Genomic DNA, 24,637 nt, shown 5'->3' with positions numbered 1-24,637 from the left:
GAACCCAACAAAAGCTTGAGCCTGGGCTCTGGTTCAAAGGCCACAGCAGCAAAAGAAGTCAAGAGAATTCCAGGGATGAGGTGATGGAAGTTGATATGATGCTCTCTGAGTGAAGGAAACAGAGTTGCCTCAAGCCAAGCTTGAGATGGCCCAGAAAGACCCCAAAGGTTACTGCTGCCAGAAAAAGAAAAGAAGGGATATCTCTGGTACCTGGGACTGTTACAGGGAGTTGTTTCAGAATATCTGCATCACTGAAGGACATCATCCCAAGAAGTCCCCGAATTAAGATCTGATATTTACGGTGCAAAGTGACAGCTTCCACACAAAGGCCAAAAGTTACCCTCCAGGCCACCAGAAACTCAGTGTAACCAAGCCTAGTGTGACACTAGAAACAAGACAACTACCTACACAAGCCACACTGAGCAGGAGGGAGGGATGGGGCAAGAGTTGTTCTGGCTACTGTGGCCAAAGCTAACCCTTGCTCCTGGTGGCCCTAACATAAATCTCCCCAATTAACCCACGGACTATGCTGTTAAAGTCTTCTTACAAATAGGTTGTTCAGAACTCTGAAAAAATATTTCTAGAGAAGTAATGTGATAAGCATTATCACTGCTACACAGGCTAATCTGTAAAAGTCATTTTAACCCATGATGTACTTGGGCTGCAACACCAAAAGTAATTTCTCTGATGCTCTTTAATATCTACAAAGAAATCTCATTTTCCTGACCTCCCTGACTGAGAGGTCATTAAAGATGACATTCAAGACCAAGAGACAGACCTAGCGTAAATAGATGCTGTAGGGCTGGGCATGGTGGCTGACGCCTGTAATCCCAGCACTTTGGGAGGCCAAGGCATGAAGATCACTTGAGCCCAGGAGTTTGAGACCAGCCTGGGCAAAATGGTGAAAAACTGTCTCTAATAAAAATACAAAAAATTAGCCAGGTGTGGTAGCACACGCCTGTAGTCCCAGCTACTTGGGAAGCTGAGGTGGGAGGACCACTTGAGCCTGGGAAGTTGAGGCTGCAATGAGCCATGATTGCACCACTGCACTTAAGCCTGTGCAACGGGAGCAAGACCCTATCTCAAAAAAGAAAAACAGAAAAAAGGAAAAAAAGATAAAAAAAAAAGAAGGCCAGCAGAGGTCTTGGCAAACAAACAAACATGTGGGTTCTAGTAAGTTAGGCCTTCTCTATTTCCATAATATTTTGGTATTATTATTAGCAAATATACTATATGTTTATACAATATACATTTATGTAAATATACTGCTTGCATAACACCTTGGTAGGTCTGCAGAGAAGGCAGTGCTTCCAATTATTCTGAATTTAAAAAGAGAGTGCTGGGCAAAGGGACCCTATGACACAAGGGTGTCGAGCTGGCACCATCTATATTGACCTACTGTCACCTAAATAAGTTATGCACTCAGTACAACAGTTATGAGAGTCATGTTTACCATTCCATTGTCAACTAAGAACACGTTTTTGTTGCTTTAGAAGAAGGAGGAGTTTGTGACCAATGTGAGACTCCATGTTTACTATAAAAAAAAAAAAAAATTAGCCAGGGGGTGGTTGCACATCTGTAGTCCCAGCTACTTGGGAGGCTGAGACGGGAGGATGACTTGAGCCCAGGAGTTTGAGGCTGCAGTGAGCTATGATCATGCCACTGCACTCCAGCTTGGGTGTCAGAGCAAAACCTTGTCTCAAAAAAAAAAAAAAAAAAAAAAAAAAGAAAGAAGAAGAAAGAAGGAAGAAGAAAAAGTCTCCCAGCCAGGCGCAGTGGCTCACGCCTATAATCCCAGCACTTTGGGAGGCCAAGGTGGGCAGATCATTCGAGGTCAGGAGTTCAAGACCAGCCTGCCCAACATGGTAAAACCCCGTCTCTAATAAAAACACAAAAATTAGCCAGGCATGGTGACGCACACCTGTAATCCCAGCTACTTGGGGGGCTGAGACAGGAGAGTCGCTTAAACTCTTGCAGCAGAAGTTGCAGTGAGTTGAGGTCATACCACTGTACTCCAGCCTGAGTGACAGAGCAAGACTGCCTTAACAAAAAAAAAAAAAAAAAAGAAAAAGTCTCCCTAGTTTCTTACAGTCATTACTCCTGCTCAATATTTAGAAAGTATATGTGAACTGTACACTCTTATATTCACAGCAGGGGCCTACCCTCCCTCAATACTTTCACAGAATGACACTTCTTTGAAAGTCACAGGGTCTTAAATAAGACGACAAGTTACTGTCCCCCACAGCAGAACTACAAACAAGATCTTAATTTGCTAAGTTACTGCTTATTTACTAATATTACCCCAAATTCTATGTTTTTGCTTACTACAGAAATTCTCATAAGACCTATTTCCTCGGGCTCCATGCTGACAGGTTTGGTTACTGAAGAAAATGAAAGAACTTGCCATTAGTGTAGTTATGTATATCAAGGTGGGTTCAAAGGAATCTCTAAGGACAGTGATGAAGAGCTGCCGTGGGTTAGAATGGGCATTGAGAGCTAAAGAAAGTAGTAACTGTGGCCATCCAGATTGCTAGACTTGTTGCTCAATTTGCAAATCAGTGCCAGGAGAATATGAATTGGTGAGGGTCAGTGTGGGACCTTGAAGATTACCATCTCCCATGGTCTTTCACAGGCAGGAATATGGCCAAATCCTCTCAGGCTCAGCTTCTCTCCCTGTATGTCCCTGGCCAGTTTTCTTCCACTATCCACAGAACCATCAGAATCACCACAGTTTCGACAGCAGCAGCCTCATGAAGTTCAAACACCGTGGCACATGAAGAAGATGGGCAGGACTAAGAGGGAAGCAACAACAACAAAAAAAACAGCTGCAACTGTGCGGGACACTTGTAGCGCATGGGTTCCAGACAGTGGCAGAACTATACAAGCACTCCACAACTCGGCACTGGACTGTGTTCCAGTCTAGTAAGATTTGGCTCTTTTGGAACTCAGAACACATTTTCAAAATGGAATACTGATACAGTCTAAAATTAAACCTGTTCTTATATCTTACTTATTTCTTTCTACATTGATCAAGCTCTAGCCCTCAAGGAGCTTACATTCTAACGGAGAGAACAACAAAATGGAAGAGATCAATATAAGGCTAACAAGAGGCAGGAAAGACTTTGGCATGTATGAGGATATGGAAAAGACCAGGACGTTGGGGGTTTGCTTAGGAGGGGCCTGTGGGCAACAGAAAGGGGCTTATATTTTATTCGGAGTGCAGTGGGAAGCCCCTGGAAGTTTGTTTGTTTGAGACAGAGTCTCACTCTGTTGCCCAGGCTGGAGTGCAGAGGCGCAGTCTCAGCTCACTGCAAGCTCCGCCTCCCAGGTTCAGGCCATTCTCCTGCCTCAGCCTCCCGAGTAGCGGGGACTACAGGTGCCCGCCACCACACCCAGCTGACTTTTTTCTATTTTTAGTAGAGACGGGGTTTCACCGTGTTAGCCAGGATGGTCTCGATCTCCTGACCTCATGATCCGCCCGCCTTGGCCTCCCAAAGTGCTGGGACTACAGGCGTGAGCCACTGCGCCCGGCGGCCACTGGAAGGTTTAAATGAAATGTTCTGGTTTTCATTTCAGGACCAACATTGTTGCTATGTGGAAGAAGACAGAGTAAAGGCAGAAAGCACAGGCAGGAGGCTGCTGCAGTGATCCAGGGACAGCTGGTGGTAGCCAGCACTAAGATGCTCACTACAGAGAGGGACAAGAGAGCAGCTGGGAGGCAGGCTTTTGGTTTTTGTGTGGTTTTTCTCAAAAAAAAAAAAAAAGAGTCTCACTCTGTCACCCAGGCTGGAGTGCTGTGGCGTGATCTCCGCTTGCTACAACCTCCACCTCCCGGGTTCAAGCAATTCTCCTGCCTCGGCCTCCCAAGTAGCTGGGACTGCAGGTGCCCACCACCATGCCCAGCTAATTTTTGTATTTTTAGTAGAGATGGGGTTTCACCATGTTGGCCAGGCTGGTCTCGAACTTCTGATCTCATGATCCACCCACTTCGGCCTCCCAAAGTGTTGAGATTACAGGTGTGAGCCACTGCACCCAGCCCGGGAGGCAGGTTTTAACCGAGGGACATGGAGTAAGTAACTTAATCTCTCTGTAGTTCAGTTTTCTTACCTATCAATTAGAGATAACAACAGTATCTACCTCATGAATCTGTGATAAGAATTCAACGAGTTAATATCTGTAACATGCTTAAAACTGTGCCTGGTACATACTAGGAGCTATATTAGCTATTACTATTACCACAACCTACCTCATGGTACTATTGTTAGGACCAAACAGATTATTTGTGTTAATTCGTGTAATATTTTTGAGGCAGTGCCCGGCACATAATAAACTCTCAGTAAGTGTCAGCTATTACAGTTATGAATAATTCCCAATTGGTGGTGGCAGTAATTGAGCTGAAGAAGAATGGGACAGGGCATGGAATTGCCATGAGCATATGTGGCATGTTGAGTCTGCAATGTCTAGGAGACATCCCTATGGCAGGGTCAAGTAAATAGCTGGACACTTGCATCTGAACCTCGGAGTCAAAGTATAGACTGGAGATAAGTCAGTGTCATTGACATAAAGGTAAGTTTTAACTACAGAACTACAGAACATACTAAGCCCAGCGAGGGAGGATGAGGATGGAGGAAAGGCTCTAGTGGTGAGCCCTGTGGAACCCCATGTCAGGTAAATAGAGGTAGGGAGCCAGCAGAGGAGGGTGAGAAGGAAGAGTGAACAGGGAGGAGGAAACCAACAGAGAGGGGAGTCTCAACACCTGAGCAAGGAGAGGGCCTGCAGAGAGGTCCAGTTCAATGAAGACATTGGATTTGGCTCCTGAAGCTTATCTGTGGTCTTGATAAGGGCACTTTTAGCATCTTACCCATTTTGACTTTCCCTAACTTTCACTTTGCAACACTGTGTAAAGAACACACATTCCAAGGACATCATAGTACAATAGGAAAAACTCTAACCTTGGACTCAAGAGACCCAGGCTCAAGCTCCAGTGAAGTGTCAGGTAGGTCCCTCAACAAGGGCCTTCACTTTCGCCAAAGGCAAAACGACAAGATCGGACCAGATTCCCAAAGCCAGGTCATAAGATCTCTATGCATCTACAAACCCAATAATCAAAGTCCATAAGCTCTTTTTCAATATTTAAAACACATATTGATCGCTTCCTTAGCCTTCTGGCTAAGATAAAGTATGTATTGAGAACTACACATCTACTATAGTAAAGTTACACAAACCAAACTGTCACATTTGTTTTTGACTGAAACACTCTAGAAACTTGGAAAGCAGTAGTGATTAAGAAGGGGAACTCAGGAGGCTGACAGCCTCACTTCAAATCCTGGGTCTGTCAATGACTACTTCCTGCATTAGAGCTATGCTACTTAACTACTCAAGGTCTCAGTTTCCCCAACTGTAAAATGGAGGTATGACAAAACCTATCTCAGGCAGCTGTGGAGGGATTTCAGTGAGTTAACTGTAAGCTCTCTACAGGAACTTCCTGATAGTTTCCTCCTCCCTTGTGATTCTTTCTGTCTCCTCTGCTTCTTCCTCTGCCTTGGCTGGCCTGGGATGCTGGGGTACCACAGCACTCACCGCCACATCCTCTTCTCCAGCTCCAGCCTCTCCCTCATTCAGCTCACATTAAGCATAATAAACAAATATGAGCTATTAATACCATTATCTTGTACTGTACAACAATTCTTGGCTAATAATAAGATCATAGCCATGGGGGCAGGAAGAGAGGAAGAAAGAAAATATAAAAAGAATCTGATGATAAAAACATTGGTGACCATTGGTAATTCCCAACTGAAAAATTCTACCTCTATATGCTTGAAATGCACCTGCTGCCACATCACATGGTCCTTGGCACCTTGAATTAAAACCTAGTGGATAAGGCTTTCTCCCCTGTCACCTCCCCGAGGACAGTAGCAACATCTGACTTGGTGACAGTGTATGCTCAGCAACTGTGGAACCAATCCCTGGGTACTTAACCAGCCCCTTCCTCCTAAATTCACTCATACATTTCTAATTTAGAAATTAAACGTTCTAAATATTTTTCTGCAAATACTTTTAAACCCTCCACTGCACATGTGTACCAGTGAGTCCTTTCAATGACTTAACCCATCCTTTGTCTCACGTGAAGCAAATTCTACAGATTTTCAAACGTAGCATTTCAATGTTTCCCCCAAAACAGATTTATTCTCAGTGCTTTCCAACTTTAAAATAAAACTTCTCAGAACATTTTATTTTTCTTTAGGAGGACAGTTACACCTGAATCAAAGCTACTCTTTCAAAATTTTTTTTTTTTTTTTGAGACGGAGTCTCACTCTGTCGCCCAGGCTGGAGTGCAGTGGCACAATCTCGGCTCACTGCAAGCTCCGCCTCCCGGGTTCATGCCATTCTCCTGCCTCAGCCTCTGGGGCCAGGCATGGTGGCTCATGCCTGTAATCCCAGCACTTTGGGAGTCCAAGGCAGGAGGATGGCTTGAACCCAGGAATTTGAGACTAGTCTGGGGAACAGAGTGAGACCCCGTCTCTATAAAAAATTTAAAAATTTGCCAAATGTGGTGGCCCGCCTGTAGCCCCAGCTACTCAGAGGCTGAGGTGGGAGGATCACCTGAGCCCAGGAGTTTGAGGCTGCAGCGAGTTATGATGGCACACTGCACTCCAGCCTGGGTGGCAGAGCAAGAACCTATCTCAAAAACAAAAAAAAATTCTAAAATGGATTAAAGAAACCCTATCTGAGCTATAAGAGACAAAGCCTGTGAGAGTTAGATGTCTCCTTGCCCTTCCTCCTCATCAACAAGTCATGACACAACTTGAGGAAGCTGGACCAAAATAGGCACCCACCTAACTTGGCCTTTAAATGCTTTCTTCATTACCACATGAGAAGCAACAATTGAAAATGAAACAAAACGCAACAGAGCAGTGACTAACATAAAATGGCTTATATTAAATAAACTAAGTACAGCATCTTTTTTTTTTCTTTTTTTTTGAGACAGAGTCTCACTTTGTCACCCAGGCTGTAGTGGCGCGATCTCGGCTAACTGCAACCTCCGCCTCCTGGGTTCAAGCTATTCTCCTGCCTCAGCCTCCCACGTAGCTGGGATTATAGGCACCCACCACCGTGTCTGGGTAATTTTTGTATTTTTAATAGTGACAGGGTTTCACCATGTTGGCCAGGCTGGTCTTGAACTCCTGACCTCAGGTGATCAACCTGCCTCAGCCTCCCAAAGTGCTGGGATTACAGGCATGGGCCACTGTGCCCGACCCTACAGCATCTATTTACACTAAGCTGCTTCATAAACTCTGAGGCAAAAACGAAGGCAGCCTTGAAAGTTGCCACATTTAAGCACAAGGAAGCCTGGAGTAAATTACCTCTAATTCAGGAGCAATTTCATCTGTGAAGGACAAATTTCAGGAAATTTTGAAAGCTTGAGAAAAGCTTAAAAGGAGGCAAGCATCACATCAACAGATGATGTGTGTTAATTTTAGCTGCAATAGTCTAAAGTGCAGTGCGAAACGAGGAAAGCAGCCAAGCAACACTCAAGCCAGAGACGCTTACTGAGTGTCCATCACAGGCCCCAGTACCAGAGACACTTAGTGAGTGCCCACCACAGGCAGAACAGGCCGGGTGCTGACAATGCAAAACTCATCGAAGTCCAGTCCCTAGCCCCGATAAGCACCCTACACAGTGAGAGAAGATGGGCAAAATAAACCAACTTCAATACTATAAGGTAAATCCTGTAATCAATAGCCAAAAAAGTGCTGTGGAGCAGAGTTGAGAGAATCTTGCTGGAATGACCAGTCCCTGGCAGGATAAAGCCAAGGTAGGGTCTTCAAATGATGATGCAAGAGCAAAACAAAGAAAGAGAGCTCCAGGTTGGACCAAGTAAGGACAATTTACTGACAAAAATATCCCAATAATGAAGACTTTATAATAATCCAAGAGAAAATTAAGCCAGAGTTCTTAAGATAAATAGAAGGCTATTAAAGATAAATAGAAGATCTAATTATACTGCCTGGATAAGAAAAGGTCTTACTGCTACAGAGTAGAATTAACGTATATTTAATAGATATGAATGCTGTACATTTGACACTATGTAACTTTAAAACAATTGGCCTTTTCAAAAACTAAGTGTTTTAGTTTTGTTTTTTTCTAGATCTAGAAGCAATAAAATGGGCTTAAGGAACACAGAATAAAGGGAGCAACCCTGTGAAGACCACAAAGGCAAAGGCAGCACAGTGACAGCAGCTCAGCAGCAAGACTGCCGGGCACCAGGCCTGGCTCTCCCACCACCTGACTGGGTAACTTTTCAAGCACCTTCATTTCCCAAGAAGTAGGAATGTTGGGAAGATTAAATAAACATATGTAAAATACTTAATTACCTGCCCACATAGTAAAGTGCTCAATAAATGTTGGACATTGCTTTTGTAATTTCATTTATATTCTACCCATTAAGCAATGTTTAAAATCTGGAATAAAATAATTAAAGAAATACGCAGAGACAATTATCATTGACCCTGATTCCATTTGGAAATCAGGGATGAAGAATCACGGAGAAAAAAAAGGTTAAAATTATCTCTGATCAAAATTAAAGTCTATCAAAATCTCAAATGGCAACAATTTCTTGCTGAATGGCCTTGTATGTGAATGCTAATGATTTCTCCACTACTAAGGAAGGGCCCACTTTGCATCTTACTCCATGTTCCATGTTCTCAATCTCCCAGTGAGACACAGGAAAATCATTTTTTTTTTTTTTTTTTTTTTTTACAAATGCTGAAACTAAAGTTCAGAGGGTTTAAGTAAGGTTATGAAAAGTCACTAGGCTATTAGCTATTAGTGACAGAGCTTAGTTCTGATATCTGGCTCCAAGACCCATACTTTTTTCACCAAACTATGGTGCTAAAATTAACAACAGTAATTTCCACGCCACAACACCGTTACTTTGGAATAGGAAGAAAAAGTTGTGCAATTATCTGGTGAGAACAAAACAATGTATGAACCTAGGCCAACTCTATTCTCAGACTCGAGAATATCTAGAAAAAAATAATAAATGGCAAACCCAAATTTAATTTTAAAATGACTAGAGCCACAAATTGGGAAGACCCTTCACAATGCTCTGGTCACTAAGCTTGGGTGTGGACATGGGTGACAAGCACTCTCCAATTCCAGTGCACCTTTCCAAAAAAGCAATTTGGCAATATGCAGAAAGTGACTAAAGCCAACAGTGCTAAAGGCTAAAGGGAGGATTAAGCCAAAGATGCTCACCAAAAGTGCTATTCAGTATCATTCTAGAAATTACAAGCAAAATATTACAACAGGAAAAAAAAAGTCATATAAAAATAGAAAAAAGTCATATAAAAATAGAGCCAAAAATCACCCTGATTTGTAAGTAATATAATTTTCCACCTGGAAAACCCAACAGAATCGAATGAAATCAGAACAATTAAGAGTTCAGTAAAATAGGAAAATGTAATTGCTATGATCCAAATGTTGGTGTCCCCCCAAAATTCCTATGTTGGAACCTAATATCAAAAGTAATAGCATTATGAGGTGGGGCCTTTGGGAAGTGATTAAGCAAGCCCTCACCAGACAAGTCCACTGGTGCCTTGCTCTTGGACTTCCCAGCTCCCAGGATTGTCAGCAACACATTTCTATTGTTTGTAAATTACCCAGTCTAAGGTATTTTGTTATAGCAGCCAAACAGACTAAGACAATAAATACTACACAAAAATAAATTCAGGATGATGAATGAGCCATCTGTTTACCTATTCCCTCTCCCCAAAGTTCCATTAAAATGATCAAACAAGGCCAGGTGCAGTGACTCACACCTGTAATTCCAGCACTCTGGGAGGTGGAAGTGGCCGGATCACCTGGGGTTGGGAGTTCGAGACCAGCCTGACCAACATGGAGAAACTCCATCTCCACTAAAAATACAAAAAAAATTAGCCAACCGTGTTGGTGCATGCCTGTAATCCCAGCTACTCGGGCGGCTGGGGCAGAAGAATCGCTTGAATCCAGGAGGCAGAGGTTGTGGTGAGCCAAGATCACACCACTGCAATCCAGCCTGGGCAACAAGAGCAAAAGTACGTCTCAAAAAAAAAAAAAAAATCAAACAAATGTAATAGAACAAAAAAAATTTTAAAAACCTGTGGAAAACAGAGCAATGTACCACTGATAAACCCTTCTCAATTTCTAAAGGACATGGAGGAGAAGGGATTCGACTGATAGAAAAGCACCAAAGAGCCTTAATTCAGTCAGGCAAAGGCAAGCACACCATCCTTGACTACAGGGCTTTAGGCAATGTCTGGCCAACAAACATGTCTATACCAACCCACAGAGGAAAATGGGAGCCTGACCTTGGAAGGCCTTCTTGCACCACATCCACACAGGAGCAAAATAGAAAAGGGGAGCAACACTCCAGTTAACTTCAGATTGCTACACAATTTGCTAATTGAGAAAGGGTATAAATTGTCCTGACAAAGCAGTGACCCTCCTAATGATTTGGAAGATTTACTATGAGATGGCTGCTAACTGTACACAGAGGCCTAACAGAGCAACAGAAGTGGGAGGGTCAGAAATCAAACTGAAGACCTTCTGGAATCCTCCCAGGTCCTACCCTCCCTCAGTCTAACAACTAGATGAAAGGCAAGGACAGCCTCCTTTGGTTACTCTGTATGAACCCACACTGGCTTCTCACATCACTTAGTTGCTTTCATCTTCTGTGTTTGACATGTTGGCATATCAACTTCAATATTCTTTGAGGGCAAAAATTGCATCTTCTAGTATGATTTATCTACTTGATGGCCTATTATAGTCTTCAAAAAGCTTAATTACCCAGTGTCCATCAACAGATGAATGGGTTTCAGCACTGTCCTGGATTATAGAAAAAAAAAAAACAGATGAATGGGTTAACAAAATGTGTATCGACATACAATGAAATATTATTCAGCCTTGAAAGGGAAGGACATTGACACACGCTACAACATGGATGAACCTTCAGAACATCATGCTAAGTGAAATAAGCCAGATACAAAAAGACAGGTATTTTATGATTCCACTAATATGAGGTATCTGAAGTAGTCAAATTTATAGACACAGAAATAGAACAGTGGTTATCAGAGACCGGGGAAGGGGTAAAAGGGAAGTGTTTAATGGGCACAGAGTTTCAGTTGGGGAAGATGAACAAAAGTTCTAGAGATGGATAGTGATGATGGCTGCACACCAACAGGAACGTACTTAATGCCACTGAATTATACAGTTGTCCCTCAATATCGATGGGGGTTGGTTCCAAGACCCATGTAGATAAAAAAAATCCTTAAATGTTCAAGTCTCTCATATAAAATGGCATATTATTTGCATATAATCCATATGCATCCCTCATATACATCATCTCTAGATTACTTATATTACCTAATAAAACGTAAATGCTATTGTGCTACTATATTTTTGTTGTATTTTTTTTTCTTTGAATGTTTTCAGTCCTTACATGCAGAACCTGTGGATATGTAGAGCCAACTGTATACTTTAAAATGGTTAAAATGGCACATTTTAGCTGGGCACAGTGGCTCACACCTATAATCCCAGCATTTTGGGAGGCCAAGATGGGCAGATCGCTAGAGCCCAGGAGTTCGAAACCAGCCTGGGAACAAGGTGAAACCATGTCTCTACCAAAAATACAAAAATTAGCTGGGCGTGGTGGCACGTGCCTGTAGTCCCAGCTACTCGGGAGGCTGAGGCAGGAGATTCGCTTGGACCTGGGACGTCAAGGCTGCAGTGAGTCATGACTGCATCACCGCCCTCCGGCCTGGATAAGAGTGAGACCCTGTCTCCATAACAAAAGTAAATTTTATCACAATAAAAAATTTTTCAAAAAGAAGTATAATTATGAAAACTACTTTAAAACATGAAAAAAATGCTTATGCTATGTTAAATTTTAAAAGCTTCCAACAGTGTTTATAATGTTGCTTAGAACTTTTTGAAAAAAAGTGCCTATGAGGAAAGAATTCAAGAGAATGCTAGGCTTAAGAGTTATAACAATGGTGGAAGCTAGGGGTGATTTTCCCCCTTTTACAAATGTACTATAATATTTTACTACTTTTCATGTTTAAACGCACAAAAATAGCAAAATATGATATCATAAGTATAATACCAAAAAGGTAAAGGCAATGCGGCTATAACCACGAAGCTCCCTCATGTGTTACTCCTTTCTCCATTCATACCATCCTGAATTTGGAGTGAAATACAAAAGTTTTATACATGCTTAATATTGGGGGTGCTGTCCAATGATCTAAGAACTGGTGGGGAGGTCTGGGCACACAGGTAAGATTTAAGTTTAATCAAAGAAACAGCTTTCTTCTTATCCTCATTCTCAATGCTTAAGAAAAAAAAAAGTATTTGCCTTACTTGAGCCAAAATTTTCTATCAACATAACTTCCTCTTTGTTTTTTTTTTTTTTCTTTTCTTCTGAGATGGAGCCTTGCTCTGTCACCAGGCTGGAGTGCAGTGGCACGATTTTGGCTCACTGCAACCTCCGCCTCCCAGGTTCAAGCGATTCTCCTGCCTCAGCCTCCCAAGTAGCTGGGACTACAGGCGTGCCATCACGCCCGGATAATTTTTTTTTTTTTTAGTAGGGACGGGGTTTCACCATGTTGGCCAGGCTGGTCTCGATCTCCTGACCTCGTGATCTGCCCAACTCGGCCTCCCAACGTGCTGGGATTACAGGGGTGAGCCACCGCGCCCGGCCAACTTCCTCTTTAGTCACTACATTTAAGCCACCTCAAATGTTTTGTGGGAGAAGGTTAAGCTCTAAATAAGCAAGTAAGTAAAGTTGTCATAAAATAAAATTTCTTTTAAAAAGGAGGGGTGGGGAAAGTGAAATGGAAAAAGAATCAGACCAGGAATCAGAAGACAGGTTCTGGCTAACCTGCTATTTCCTGGCTGAGAGACCTGGCATGGGGCTCAGCTCCCCGAAGTCAGCTTTCCCATCTGCAAGTGAAGAGACTATCTGCTCTGCCCTTTCTCAAGAACGCTGTAAAGACCAATGGTGATAGTGCTGGTAAGGAGGCACTGAAAAAGTTAAGGTTCTTTCAGAGCTAAAAGGTGTGCCCTGTTAAATGCACAGTAGTAACTTGATTGCTCTGTGTTGTCAGAGGCACTACCTGAAGTTAGTCCCTCACAGATGCTTTTCTGCTTTTACCTTAGTACTTCTAACTTGTCATTTTGAAGGCACTGACAATCCCCAGTCCTTGGAGCTCCCCTGGCTCCACATTTTTGATGCTGAGGTATGGTTCAAGGCATTCTATTTAAGACAGGACATTTCAGGGGCGGCACTGATGGTCTGCAGAACTAAGAGGCATGGAGAAGAGAGGGCCTCATGGGATAAAGGGTTTGCCACAACCCACATGCGGTGATCCCAATGTTCATTCAACAGCAGGGCTCTTTCAGCACTATTCTGAAATATCACTGGCTTTTAAATCCTTTAAAGCTGAAAAAATGTTTCCTAGTCCTTTGAAAGTAGGCAATCTAGTAGCGTCAGGGACTTGTCCAGGCAGCCCTCCAGGTGCATCTTCCCTAGATCGATGTTTATTCAGGTGCCCACCAAGCCTTCCCCCAACTCCAGTAAGACGTCATACCACACAAGCCACATTTTCTGGAGAGGGAAAATGGTTTGAGTTTTAATTTTAAACACACAAATAAGCCAAACAGGTAAAACACCTTTATGACTGATGTGCAAATAAAGTAGATTTTGGTGTGAAGATGACAAACCAACATACATATAAATTTCTAAATTCTCAAATGGCACTAGTTCCCAGAAATATCAGAGCAGTCTTTCTTCAAATTGAAGTTCATTTAAGCAATGACACACACCACTGCCCTCACCACCTCAGAGCCCGTAAAAACCTCTGAATGGGCTCCTACGCTTTTCCTGAATGTGATTCTGTTAAGGCCGCAGTTCCTCTGCGCCTGCCCAACCCCACAGGCTGCATAAATTTCACTGAAGTTTTGTCTTTTACTTCATGAGTAAAGTTTTGTTAAGTTTTTTCTTTATTCTGGTTTTTTGTTTTTTGTTTTTGTTTTTGAGACAGAGTCTCACTCTATCCCCCCAGGCTGGAGTGCAGCGGTGCAATCTCGGTTCACTGCAACCTCTTCCTCCTGGATTCAAACAATTCTCCTGGCTCAGCCTCCCCAGTAGCTGGGATTACAGGCACCTGCCACCACGCCTGGGTAATTTTTGTATTTTTAGTAGAGACGAGATTTCACCATGTTGGCCAGGCTGGTCTCTAACTCCTGACCTCAGGTGATCCGCCCGCCTTGGCCTCCCAAAGTGCTGTGATTACAGGTGTGAGCCACCGCGCCCAGCCTGCTGTTGTTGTTGTTGAGACAGGGTCTCCCTCTGTCGCCCAGGCTGAAGTGCAGTGGTGTAAACATGGCTCACTGCAACCTCAACCTCTCAGGCTCAAGCGATCTTCCCACCTTCCTCTCCCGGGTAGCTGGGAAAACAGGCACATGCCATCATGCCCAGCTAATTAGTTTTTTTCTTTTTGATAGCTTCATTCCATTATAGACCCAAGCCACTACCAAATTTAATACCTATTCTTTAATTTAGCCAAAATTTCTATTTTCTGGCTAATAACCCTCAGAATATTTACCTCCATCAATAGCACTAATAATTGCCTTTCTTCTCTAGAGTATTTTTCACAAAGGAATAAAGTCTTTAGCAGCTCAGGAGTTACTATTTATAAATTAAGCAGAGGATAATAAAACCACCTTGAGGTTGAAACCTTAAGTGGTTGGCTAGGCTCACTTAGCCATTCACTCCATGAGTGTCTAGTTCTTAGGAGACAGTCCCCCAGCTTAGGCCCAGTTGTAATTAGTGCTTTAGTCAAGTTACTAACAACCCGTCATAGCCTTTCAGGGGTTGCTGTTAAACAGTTCAAGTCCTGATATTAAATCCAAAAATGCTAAACTGCTGAAAGGCTAAACAAAAGATCTTATGTCAACCTAAAAATATATCTAACAAACTGGCAGCAGGTTTCTGAAGTACCACAGGTAATTTAAACTGGTGGGATGTTCAGTCTGGCACATCAATCATACACAGACACAGGGACACAAAGATAGAGATACATCTGTTTTACTTCCTTGCCCTCAACCTCCACATGTATGGTATTATTCTGAGTGATGATGACGAGTAAAGATTTTGAAAGATCATCATTTTGCCACACGGGCTCTAACAATATCCTAGGTGGATGTGGCAACTCCCTCCTCACAGAGGAAACATCTAAGGCCCAGAGAGAAATGACTTGGCTGAAGTGATGTGGCTAGTTAGAGCTACAACTGAAAACCCAGCAGAAGAATGCTTCACCCCAACACCCATTCCAAAAGCAAAACAATTCCAAAATGTCCACAACTGGCTGCACTCCTGAAAAGCAAGGTGACATCACAGGGTGCCAAATGATGTGGCACAGAGACAGCTGCTTGTCCTGGACGCTCTTCTTCTGCACCCGCCACTTCTGAATCTGCACATGCATCCCATGACACCACCCTCCAGCCTTCTTCCAGCCTTCTCTCAGACTCTTCCGGAATCCTCACTGAAAAGGATAACAGAATGCAGGGAGGGGAAACAGTTCAATTCTTTGTAGAAGAACTAGGAAAATTACTGACCTAAGCTCCTGAATGGGCAGGAGCCTTATCCAGTTTGTGCCCCATGTGTGCCCAGCAGCTAGCTGTCCCTGCAAGGAACAATGTGCAGGAAGACTTCAGTGGTCGTTGGCCTGGGTGAAGAATACGACCCCTGAGAATGTGCCTCTGAAACTGACCTCTGATTCACACGCTCTCCCAGGGAGCACTCAGAGCACTGTAGGCGTGTTACCAGTTACTTGAACCTAAGGAGCAGGCAGCCCACAACTAAAGTCTCCAGAAGAGCTCTGAGAACCAAAAGGGATGTTGTCAAAGCTGTGCCAACCTACAAACGAGCTTGCAGAGAAACCTGCGGAGGCTGAGTGGGAATGATGGTGTGGTGTTTGCGACAGCAGGTGCCTTCATGGACACGATGTCAGGGAATGAAGGCACTGGTGCTTCTCCCATATGCATGGAGGTGCACTCTTTCCACACCAAGGCAGAGACTGCCGGACCTCTACCCAATGTCCAGTCTCCCTTTCTTCCTCACCAACAGAATCCCGGTTTTACTTGGGGCAGCAAAATGCCCAGATCAAGGACTCATCTCCCCGCCTCAATGTAGTTGTTGCTGATGAAGCATAACAGAAAGTCAAGTTGTTAGGTGAAGAGGGAGCTTCCAGGAAAGATCTTTAAGGTGGACTAGCTCATCTGGAAGATGAGTCCTTTGCCCTTCCCACCTTCTCTTCTCCTCCTGCCTGGTCATGGTGTGATTATTGAGCTCCAGCAGCCATCACGCACTGTGAGGAACTCTGCGGCTAAAGATGGTGAAAGAGAAAGGCGGAGGAATCCTGGAACCCTGATCAGCAGGAGCCATGCAACCAGCCCACGCCCACCTGCCTCCAGACCGCTACATGAACAGTCAACATTAATCTTGTATGAGCCGCTTGAGTTTTCTGTTACATGCAGCTGAACCCTGCACGTTAACGAAATTCATATCCCTCACCTATATTTTTTAAGACTCTCCATCAATCAAATCACTGTCTCATTTTGATATTTATGTTCATTAAGTATCTGAATAATTGGATCTTACCCTTGAAGCCCAAGACATTTACCAGGTCCCAAGAGGTTCCGAGACTGCTCCCAATTACCTAAGTTATCTGTGGGGAATATCCTACAGTCTTAAGCTACTCTAAAACTTCAGCCCTAGAGCGTGATGGCTGAAAGGACAAAGTATACTTGTAGCCCTTATGCTTCTTAACCCACTGACCATGTCCTCAAATCAAACTGCACTGTACAAAATGGTAGCCACTAGCCACATATGGTTAAATTAAGTACAATTAAATAAAAATATAAATTATGTTTCTCAGTTGCCTTAGCTGCATTTCAACTGCTCAACAGCCTCCATGTGCCTGGTAGCTACCTTACTGCACAACAATATAGATGGTTTTTATCACGCCAGAAAATTCTCCTGGAGAGCACTGGTCTAGAAATACACTTTTCAGCCAGGCGCGGTGGCTCACGCCTGTACTCCCAGCACTCTGGGATGCCGACGCAGGCAGATCACCTGAGGTCAGAAGTTCAAGACCAGCCTGGCCATGGCAAAACCCCATCTCTACTAAAAATACAAAAAATTAGCCAGGTGTGGTGGTGCACACCTGTAATCCCAGCTAGTCGGGAGGCTGAGGCAGGAGAATCACTTGAACCCGGGAGGCGGAGGTTGCAGTGAGCCGAGATTGTGCCATTGCACTCCAGCCTGGGCAACCACAGAGAAACTCTGTCTCAAAAAAAAAAAGAAAAGAAAAGAAATACACTTTTCCCCAGGCTTTGATGGCAGCCAGTTCTCCTTGTGTCCCTTCCACCTCCCCAGGCATTCCCCAGCCCCTCATCCTCTACTTACTGCTCAAATGCTGGCATTTCTCAGAACTCTATCCAAATCCCTCTACTCCCCTCACTCTGCCTAGGAGATCTCCTTCAGCATCAACTGTCATCCTTATGGAGAAGTCTTAAACACTAATGAACATTTTTTTTTTTTTGAGACGGAGTCTCGCTGTCACCCAGGCTGGAGTGCAGTGGCACGATCTCGGCTCACTGCAGGCTCCGCCCCCTGGGTTCATGCCATTCTCCTGCCCCAGCCTCCCAAGTAGCTGGGACTACAGGCGCCCGCCACCTCGCCCAGCTAATTTTTTGTATTTTCAGTAGAGATGGGGTTTCACCGTGTTAGCCAGGATGGTCATGAACATCTTAATATCCTCAGAAACTTCCTGTAAGAACCCAAGTTTTATCTAAATCATGGATGTGGCAGAAAGAATATATCTGGGTTTTGCCCTTGTTCTTGGCACAGAGCTCCTAAAACTCTTAGAATGTTCTGGGTGACGGGAGTGTCTTTTGTTATCTGTGAAGAGCCACTTCTGACCACATCTGAGTCTGCACTAATAAGGTGACAGACGGTGGGCCCTTAGAGTATTTCAAGGGATGGGCTGGCCATTCCAGAAAGACCAAGCATATGATTAGAGGGCTAGAACTTTCATTCCCACCCCTGACCTCTGGGAAGAAGAGGGGCTGGAGACTGAGCTCAATCACATGACCAACGATGTCATAAGACCCTGATACGATAAACACCCGAGCTCAAAGAGCTTCCTGGCTGATGAATATATTGATGTGCCAGGAGGGTGATGCCCCTGACTCCATGGCATGGGAGCTCAGCATCCAGGACCCTCCCAGGTCTTGCCCTATGTGTCTCTTCCATTTGGCTGTTCCTGCGTCGTATCCTTTATCATAAAACCGTCTTCTGTGAGTTTAGTGAGCTGTTTTAGCAAATTATCAAAACTGACAAGGTGGTGGAATCCCCAAATTTACAGCCAGTTGGTCAGAAGTGCAGGTAGCGTGAAGACTTGCAACTGGTATCTGCCATGGGAGCAGCCTTGCAGAACTCATGTCTGACATTCAGTTCAGGTGGTTGGTGTCAGAACCAAGTTGAAGTGACACGAAGCCGGTGTTAGAGCACTGGTGTCAAAGCATTATGACCTCTTAGCCACTGTTCTGATATTTAGTTAACAGTGGTTCAAAACTGCAATAATTAAATGATGCTTTCAATTCACCTTGGATTACTGCATACAGGTTCACAATTCACACAGAATATTCAATCCCAACTGAATTCCATAGAGTTCTCAAAATCACAGAGGATATCTATGTGCATAACCAAACAACCACAAGAGGAACAGCTATTTTTCATAACCTCAAAAGTCAGTGGAGTATGTGATCTACCCATGAATCTGTGACCCTGATGAGATACAATGACAGCAAGGGAGGACAGATCCACTGGCACACACTGATTTAAGTGAAAATTCAAATTATAATATGAAATTAGTAGATTTTAGAAAAGGGCCTTCTAACAGCAAGCTCTGGCTGAAGTGCAATGGCGCAACCTCGGCTCACTGCAACCTCTGCCTCCCAGGTTCAAGCGATTATCCTGTCTCAGCCTCCCGAGTAGCTGGGATTACAGGCACGCGCCACCACACTTGGCTAATTTTTGTATTTTTAGTAGAGGTGGGGTTTCACCATATTGGTCAGGCTGTTCTCGAACTCCTGACCTCAAGTGATCCACCCACCTCAGCCTCCCAAAGTGCTGGGATTACACGCATGAGCCACTATACCTGGCAAATTTAGAATATTTATATTTATCCTGTTTTTTCAGGTATATATATCCCATGTCAAGCTACCCTGCTTGGTTAAACTTTGGCCACAATTTCTCTGAGCTCAAATAATACTGACATGAAAATAAGCTATAATTTATTTTACTAAAAAAGAACTTTGATTTTACAAAAAGCAGCTTCCGAATTTGTTCAGCAAGTTCAGATTTTCAATCTTGAAGGATTTTTTGTTAGCACTGGTGATGGTGGCATGTTGTTTTAATTTAGTTTTTTATTTGATTGTTTTGTTTTGGTTTAAATTTTAATGCAAGGCTTTGGAGCTTTCACAGCCCAGGTCTTTTCCTATTTGTTAACTGTTGGAGTGGTGTCTCTAACATTTTTATAAACTGCAGCAAGGATGGACCTTCTGCTGAACCTCAACGACTTCCTTAATGGCTTCCATCCTCCCACAGTTACCATGGAAGTCACTATTTTCTACACCAACTCATCAGCTCTTCCCTGGAAATTCTGGAACACAAAGAAAATAGTCTCTCTCTGGACACCTGGGTCATAATATGAAAAACATGGGGCTGGCAGCCATGTTGTGCCACCTGGACCAAAGAGCAGAGACTGCTGGTCCATGACAGAAAAGGAATAACTCAGAAACACTGAGGGAGTGGACAGCTGGGAAAGAGGCAGAAGAGAAGAGAGAGAAAGAGTGTCCTTCTGGCCCCATCCATGCAGCATCCTAGCCCAATCCCTGGCTCCTGACCTGGATTCCGTAGACAGCCCAGAATCCTTCCAACGAATTCCCTTTTTTTGTTAGTTGAGTTAGGTCTCTTTCACCAGTAACCAAGAATCCCCTGACTAATAGAGGGTTCTACAGTCCTTTCGCTGATTGTTTTGAAAGAGGCAAGATAGAAACCTACAGGTGGTTGACTGAACCCAGCAGAGTCCTAGAGCCAGAAAGAGATCAGCCACCCCCTGGAACCTGCTCCCGTGGCAGGGCTTAGACCACATAACCCTAACTTGCCGCTCCACACCAGGCCACTGCCATGCTCCACAGCAACTTTCTGGTACGCTCTTGGGCCACAGACTAACTCCTCCAGCCAACCTACTAACTAATGCCAGGTTAAAGGGGAAATGAGTTTTTCTCTATTTCGTACCGCTGCTTTGAGAGTATAATATGGGGGAGACAAAGCAAAGTTTTCAGGATACCATCAGAAACAACATACATGGAGGGTACAGCTTCTCCAGCTGCAAGGGCAGCAAATCAAACCCAGAAGAAATGTGGACACAGCACCTCCATTCACCTAATCAACTCCTACAGGAAAGAAGTAAATGCAAGCTGCAAAACCAAAGGGACATCACGTTAGAGAAAACATGCTGATGATTCATCATACAGAAGAAGCAATCACTATTTTTAAAGTCCATCAAAGCACCTGGTTGAAACATGACACACCATGGTGGCTGCACAACAATATAAATGTTGTTTAATGGCCCTGAACTGTACATTGAAAAATGATTACAATAATATATTTTGTTATGTATATTTTACCACAGTTTTTTAAAAAGACACATCATAAGAGTTTGAGACAGACTGAATTCCCTCCATTGCAAACACACCACAGGCAGTGTACATGTGACAGTCGTATAAATAGTGTGTACCCTGGCCTGAGGCAACTCAGTACAGAGCTGAGGCTGACCTGAGTGGTGAGTCTGGGTGGGCAGAAACGAAAAGAGTCCTGGCTTTTCGTTTTTTGGGAGGGAGAGGGGGCAGGGGTTGTCAAACAAAGTAGGCATCTTCTGAAATGAGTAACAACAAAAACTCACTCCACAGTCCATTTTCTCCAACCTACTATCGCCTGATCAGCACTAATTTCTAAATATTTCAACATAAATGGAACAGTTCCTCACTCCTCAGAAATCACTGCTGGTTTCCTATCAGCCACAAACAGATGGCAGCTCAGAAGAGTCCTGTTCCCATTATGCCAACCTGGCAGGAGGCTCACCTGCTGCCACCTGAAACACCAATCCCTCCCACCTTTACACAGAAGGCTCTCAAACACAGCTAAAATCCTGCCTGGATGCCCACTGATCAGCATCCTTAAAAGCATAGGGGGGAAGTCTCATTACAACTCCACTAATTAATAAACATAGGGAGGGACAACATCACGTCCTAATATAATTACAAGAATACTGTAGCTTTTCATTGCAGTTCCACTATATGGTTCAGACAGGTTCCCTGCCTGATTACACTGGGCTGTAATCCAGTTTTGCTAATATATCCATATGTATAAGAGTGAGAGCAGATCTTATATCAAATCTGAAGGAAAACTTTCGGAAATGCTAAAAACTTCAATTTCAGACATATTAATACATCCTCAAAATTTTATTTACAATAAGACCACCAATCTTGTTTTTATAACTGCCAACAGGTTTCTTGGTTTCTTGGCTGCAACTTTTTTATTTAACTGATCAAAGACTTAGAGAACAACAGGCTGTTCACAAGTTACCCTTAAAGTAGAAAACATGAAAGCTGCCTGTGTGTGTGTGGTATATGTGTGTACATGTGAGTATACATACCACATATACACACACACCGAAGTTATATATACACATACATACAGAAACACACACATGCACGCACTGGCAAAGAAAAAAGAAAACAATCTGGGCTGTTCACTTCATCAGATTCCAAGCAAAGATGCTCTTCTGTGCTTTCTGGACACACCTACTAATCACCAAAGCCTTAACCACTGACTGCTCCTTGCCTGCTCAGCAAATCAAACTCAACTCTGGAATGTTAAGCCAAGGTGTTCTCTAGGAGGAGTAGCTTAAGTAACTAGAGAGTTACTTTAAATAATAAGAGTTCACTGCATTCATGCCATAGCCCAGTACTTAAACCTATAACAGGCTCCGCTCTTGCAATAAAGACCAAAATCCTTAAATGTGACACACAAGGCCCAGCAAGAAAAGGGATCTCTCCCACCAAGGCCTCTGCATTTCCCCAGGGAAGCCACCTCTGACCTTCTGACTAGATCAGTTCTGCCTTTATACCCTGTACGTCTTCAGGCAACGAGGGAAAGAATGAAATCTACTGCATCAGTTAGCACATCTTCAGTTGCAAGTAACAGATAATCCTAACTTAAATTGGCGTAAACAATAAGAAAATTTATTTCACAGAACAAGTCCAAGGTTAGTGGGTGCCAGGCATGGTACACTGGGGCTGTGCAGAGTTCTCTCTGCTGTTGGCTTGGCTCAGTCCTCACCCTGATGTTGGCTTCATGCTCAGACCAGCAGCAAAACAACTGTAACAGTTCCAGGCACCACACCCAGACATGACAACTTTCAGACGAAGAAAAGGCCACCTTTCCTAGAGTTGTTGCTGTTTTTCCAGAACCTCTGGACAGACCTCCCACTAATCTCGCTGACCAGAACTAGGTCTCTGGCTCACCCCTACGGTCATCACCTACGGAGAATGGGACCTATGTGACTAGCTGAAACCAGTCAGGATTTACCCCAGTGCTAGGGATAAGATCACCTTCCCAAGAGTCACACAGGGTACAAGAGGCTCTCTAAACAAAATTCCAATTCTACTTAGAAAGAAGGGAAGAAAGAACATTAGATATGCACTCGATAGGGTCTGCCGGTTATCAATTTGGGGTACATGCTCTGGTCCCCAACAGTGTCTACAACTGCCAAGAGAAAGCCCCCTCCAGCAACACCTGCAGGGGGATCCATAAACATGACAGGATCCATGCAGAGGGAGGCCACGGGGTGGGAGTGAGGGAGTAAGAGAAGGGACACAGTTTTTTGGTTGTTTTTGTTTTGTTTTGTTTTTGAGACAGAGTCTCACTCTGTCACCCAGGCTGGAGTGCAGTGGCGCAATCTCAGCTCACTGCAACCTCCGCCTCCTGGGTTCAAGCGATTCTCCTGACAGCCTCCTGAGTAGCTGGGACTACAGGCACCTGACACCATGCCCAGCTAATTTTTGTACTTTTAGTAGGGGCAGGGTTTCGCCATGTTGGCCAGGCTCGTCTGGAACTCCCGGCCTCAGGTGATCCACCCACCTCAGCCTCCCAAAGTGCTGGGATTACAAGCGTGAGCCACGGCACCTGGCTGGGACACAGAGTTTTTAATCAGGAGATGCAGACTCAAGTCTCAAGACTTCTGCTTAACACCTCATGACTACAGGCAAATCTCAGCCTTAGTTTTCTCATAGAATACAAAAATGTGTGCTTGATATATTGTGCAAGGTTGCTGTGATGACCAAATGAAATGGCATATGTGGAAAAATACTTTGTAAACTAGGTGTTAAACATAAGTAAGCACTGATGATCACCTACAATGGAAAAAGTCACAAACCATTCAGAAAAACTCCTTGGAGAAAAGGCCAACACTCTTATCTGGCCAAACTGAAGTATGTGGACATCTACCTTAAAAATGGTGTTTCTGGGCTGGGTGTGGTGGCTCACGCTTGTAATCCCAGCACTTTGGGAGGCCAAGGCTGGTAGATGACTTGAGGTCAGGAGTTTTGAGACCAGCCTGGCCAACATGGCAAAACCTCACCTCTACTAAAAATACAAAAATTAGCCAGGCATAGTGGCGCATTCCTGTAATCCCAGCTATTCAGGAGGCTGAGTCATGAGAATCATTTAAACCCAGGAGGCGGAGGCTGCAGTGAGCCGAGATCACGCCACTGCACTCCAGCCTGGGCCACAGAGCAAGACTCTGTCTCCCCTGATTTACTAATGACTTGGCTGGAGGCCAAAACCAGGATTCCCTTCTCCACTCTTTCCTTGACCCCTCCTCCATAGGCATGCACAATAATCAGATTCTCACTGTTTTCTTTTTGTTTTGAGACACAGTCTTGCTCTGTCACCCAGGCTGGAGTATAGTGGGGCAATCTCAGCTCACTGCAACCTCCGCCTCCTGGGTTCAAGCAATTCTCCCTGCCTCAGCCTTCCGAGTAGCTGCGATTACAGGTGCCTGCCACCATGCCCAGATAATAATTTTTCTATTTTTAGTAGAGACGGGGTTTCGCCATGTTGGCCAGTCTGGTCTCGAACTCCTGATCTCAGGTGATCTGCCCACCTTGGCCTCCCAAAGTGCTGGGATTAAAGGCATGAGCCACCGTGCTCGGCAGATTCTGTCTTCTATACGGAAAGGCAGGGCAGTGGTGTTTTATAGGTCAGAAAATGTTAAGAAAATCAAAAAAAGTGTTTTAGTTAGAAAGAGGGGAGATTATTTGAATGCACAAATAGAAGCTACTACTGGTCACTGATGAGAAAGCTCAGGTCAACTAACATTAACAGGTGTAAGCTGAGAAGCCACAAGGTAATAAATCCAGAGGCATCTAAGGCCTCCCTGCTAATGCTGTTTTGACCAGGCAGCCC

At 44.0% G+C, this 24,637-nt stretch overlaps 1 protein-coding gene across 6 annotated transcripts in view; it reads right to left on the bottom strand.

Annotated features, from left to right (window-relative positions):
- The window catches only part of TULP4 (TUB like protein 4), a 287,410-nt gene that overhangs the window by 243,740 nt on the left and 19,033 nt on the right, over window positions 1-24,637 (bottom strand). The window contains exon 2 of one of the 6 annotated variants that reach the window (XM_063632627.1): window positions 10,691-15,581. The exons of the other annotated variants lie outside the window; for them this stretch is intronic. The gene's annotated coding sequence lies outside the window, so the exon portion shown is untranslated. The remainder of the gene's footprint in view (window positions 1-10,690; window positions 15,582-24,637) is intronic. 6 annotated transcript variants of the gene reach the window in all.

The sequence above is a fragment of the Symphalangus syndactylus genome, chromosome 2 (assembly GCF_028878055.3).
Source record: "Symphalangus syndactylus isolate Jambi chromosome 2, NHGRI_mSymSyn1-v2.1_pri, whole genome shotgun sequence".
In the NCBI taxonomy this organism is placed as follows: Eukaryota; Metazoa; Chordata; class Mammalia; order Primates; family Hylobatidae; genus Symphalangus; species Symphalangus syndactylus.
This window is presented reverse-complemented; position numbering and strand designations above follow the sequence as displayed.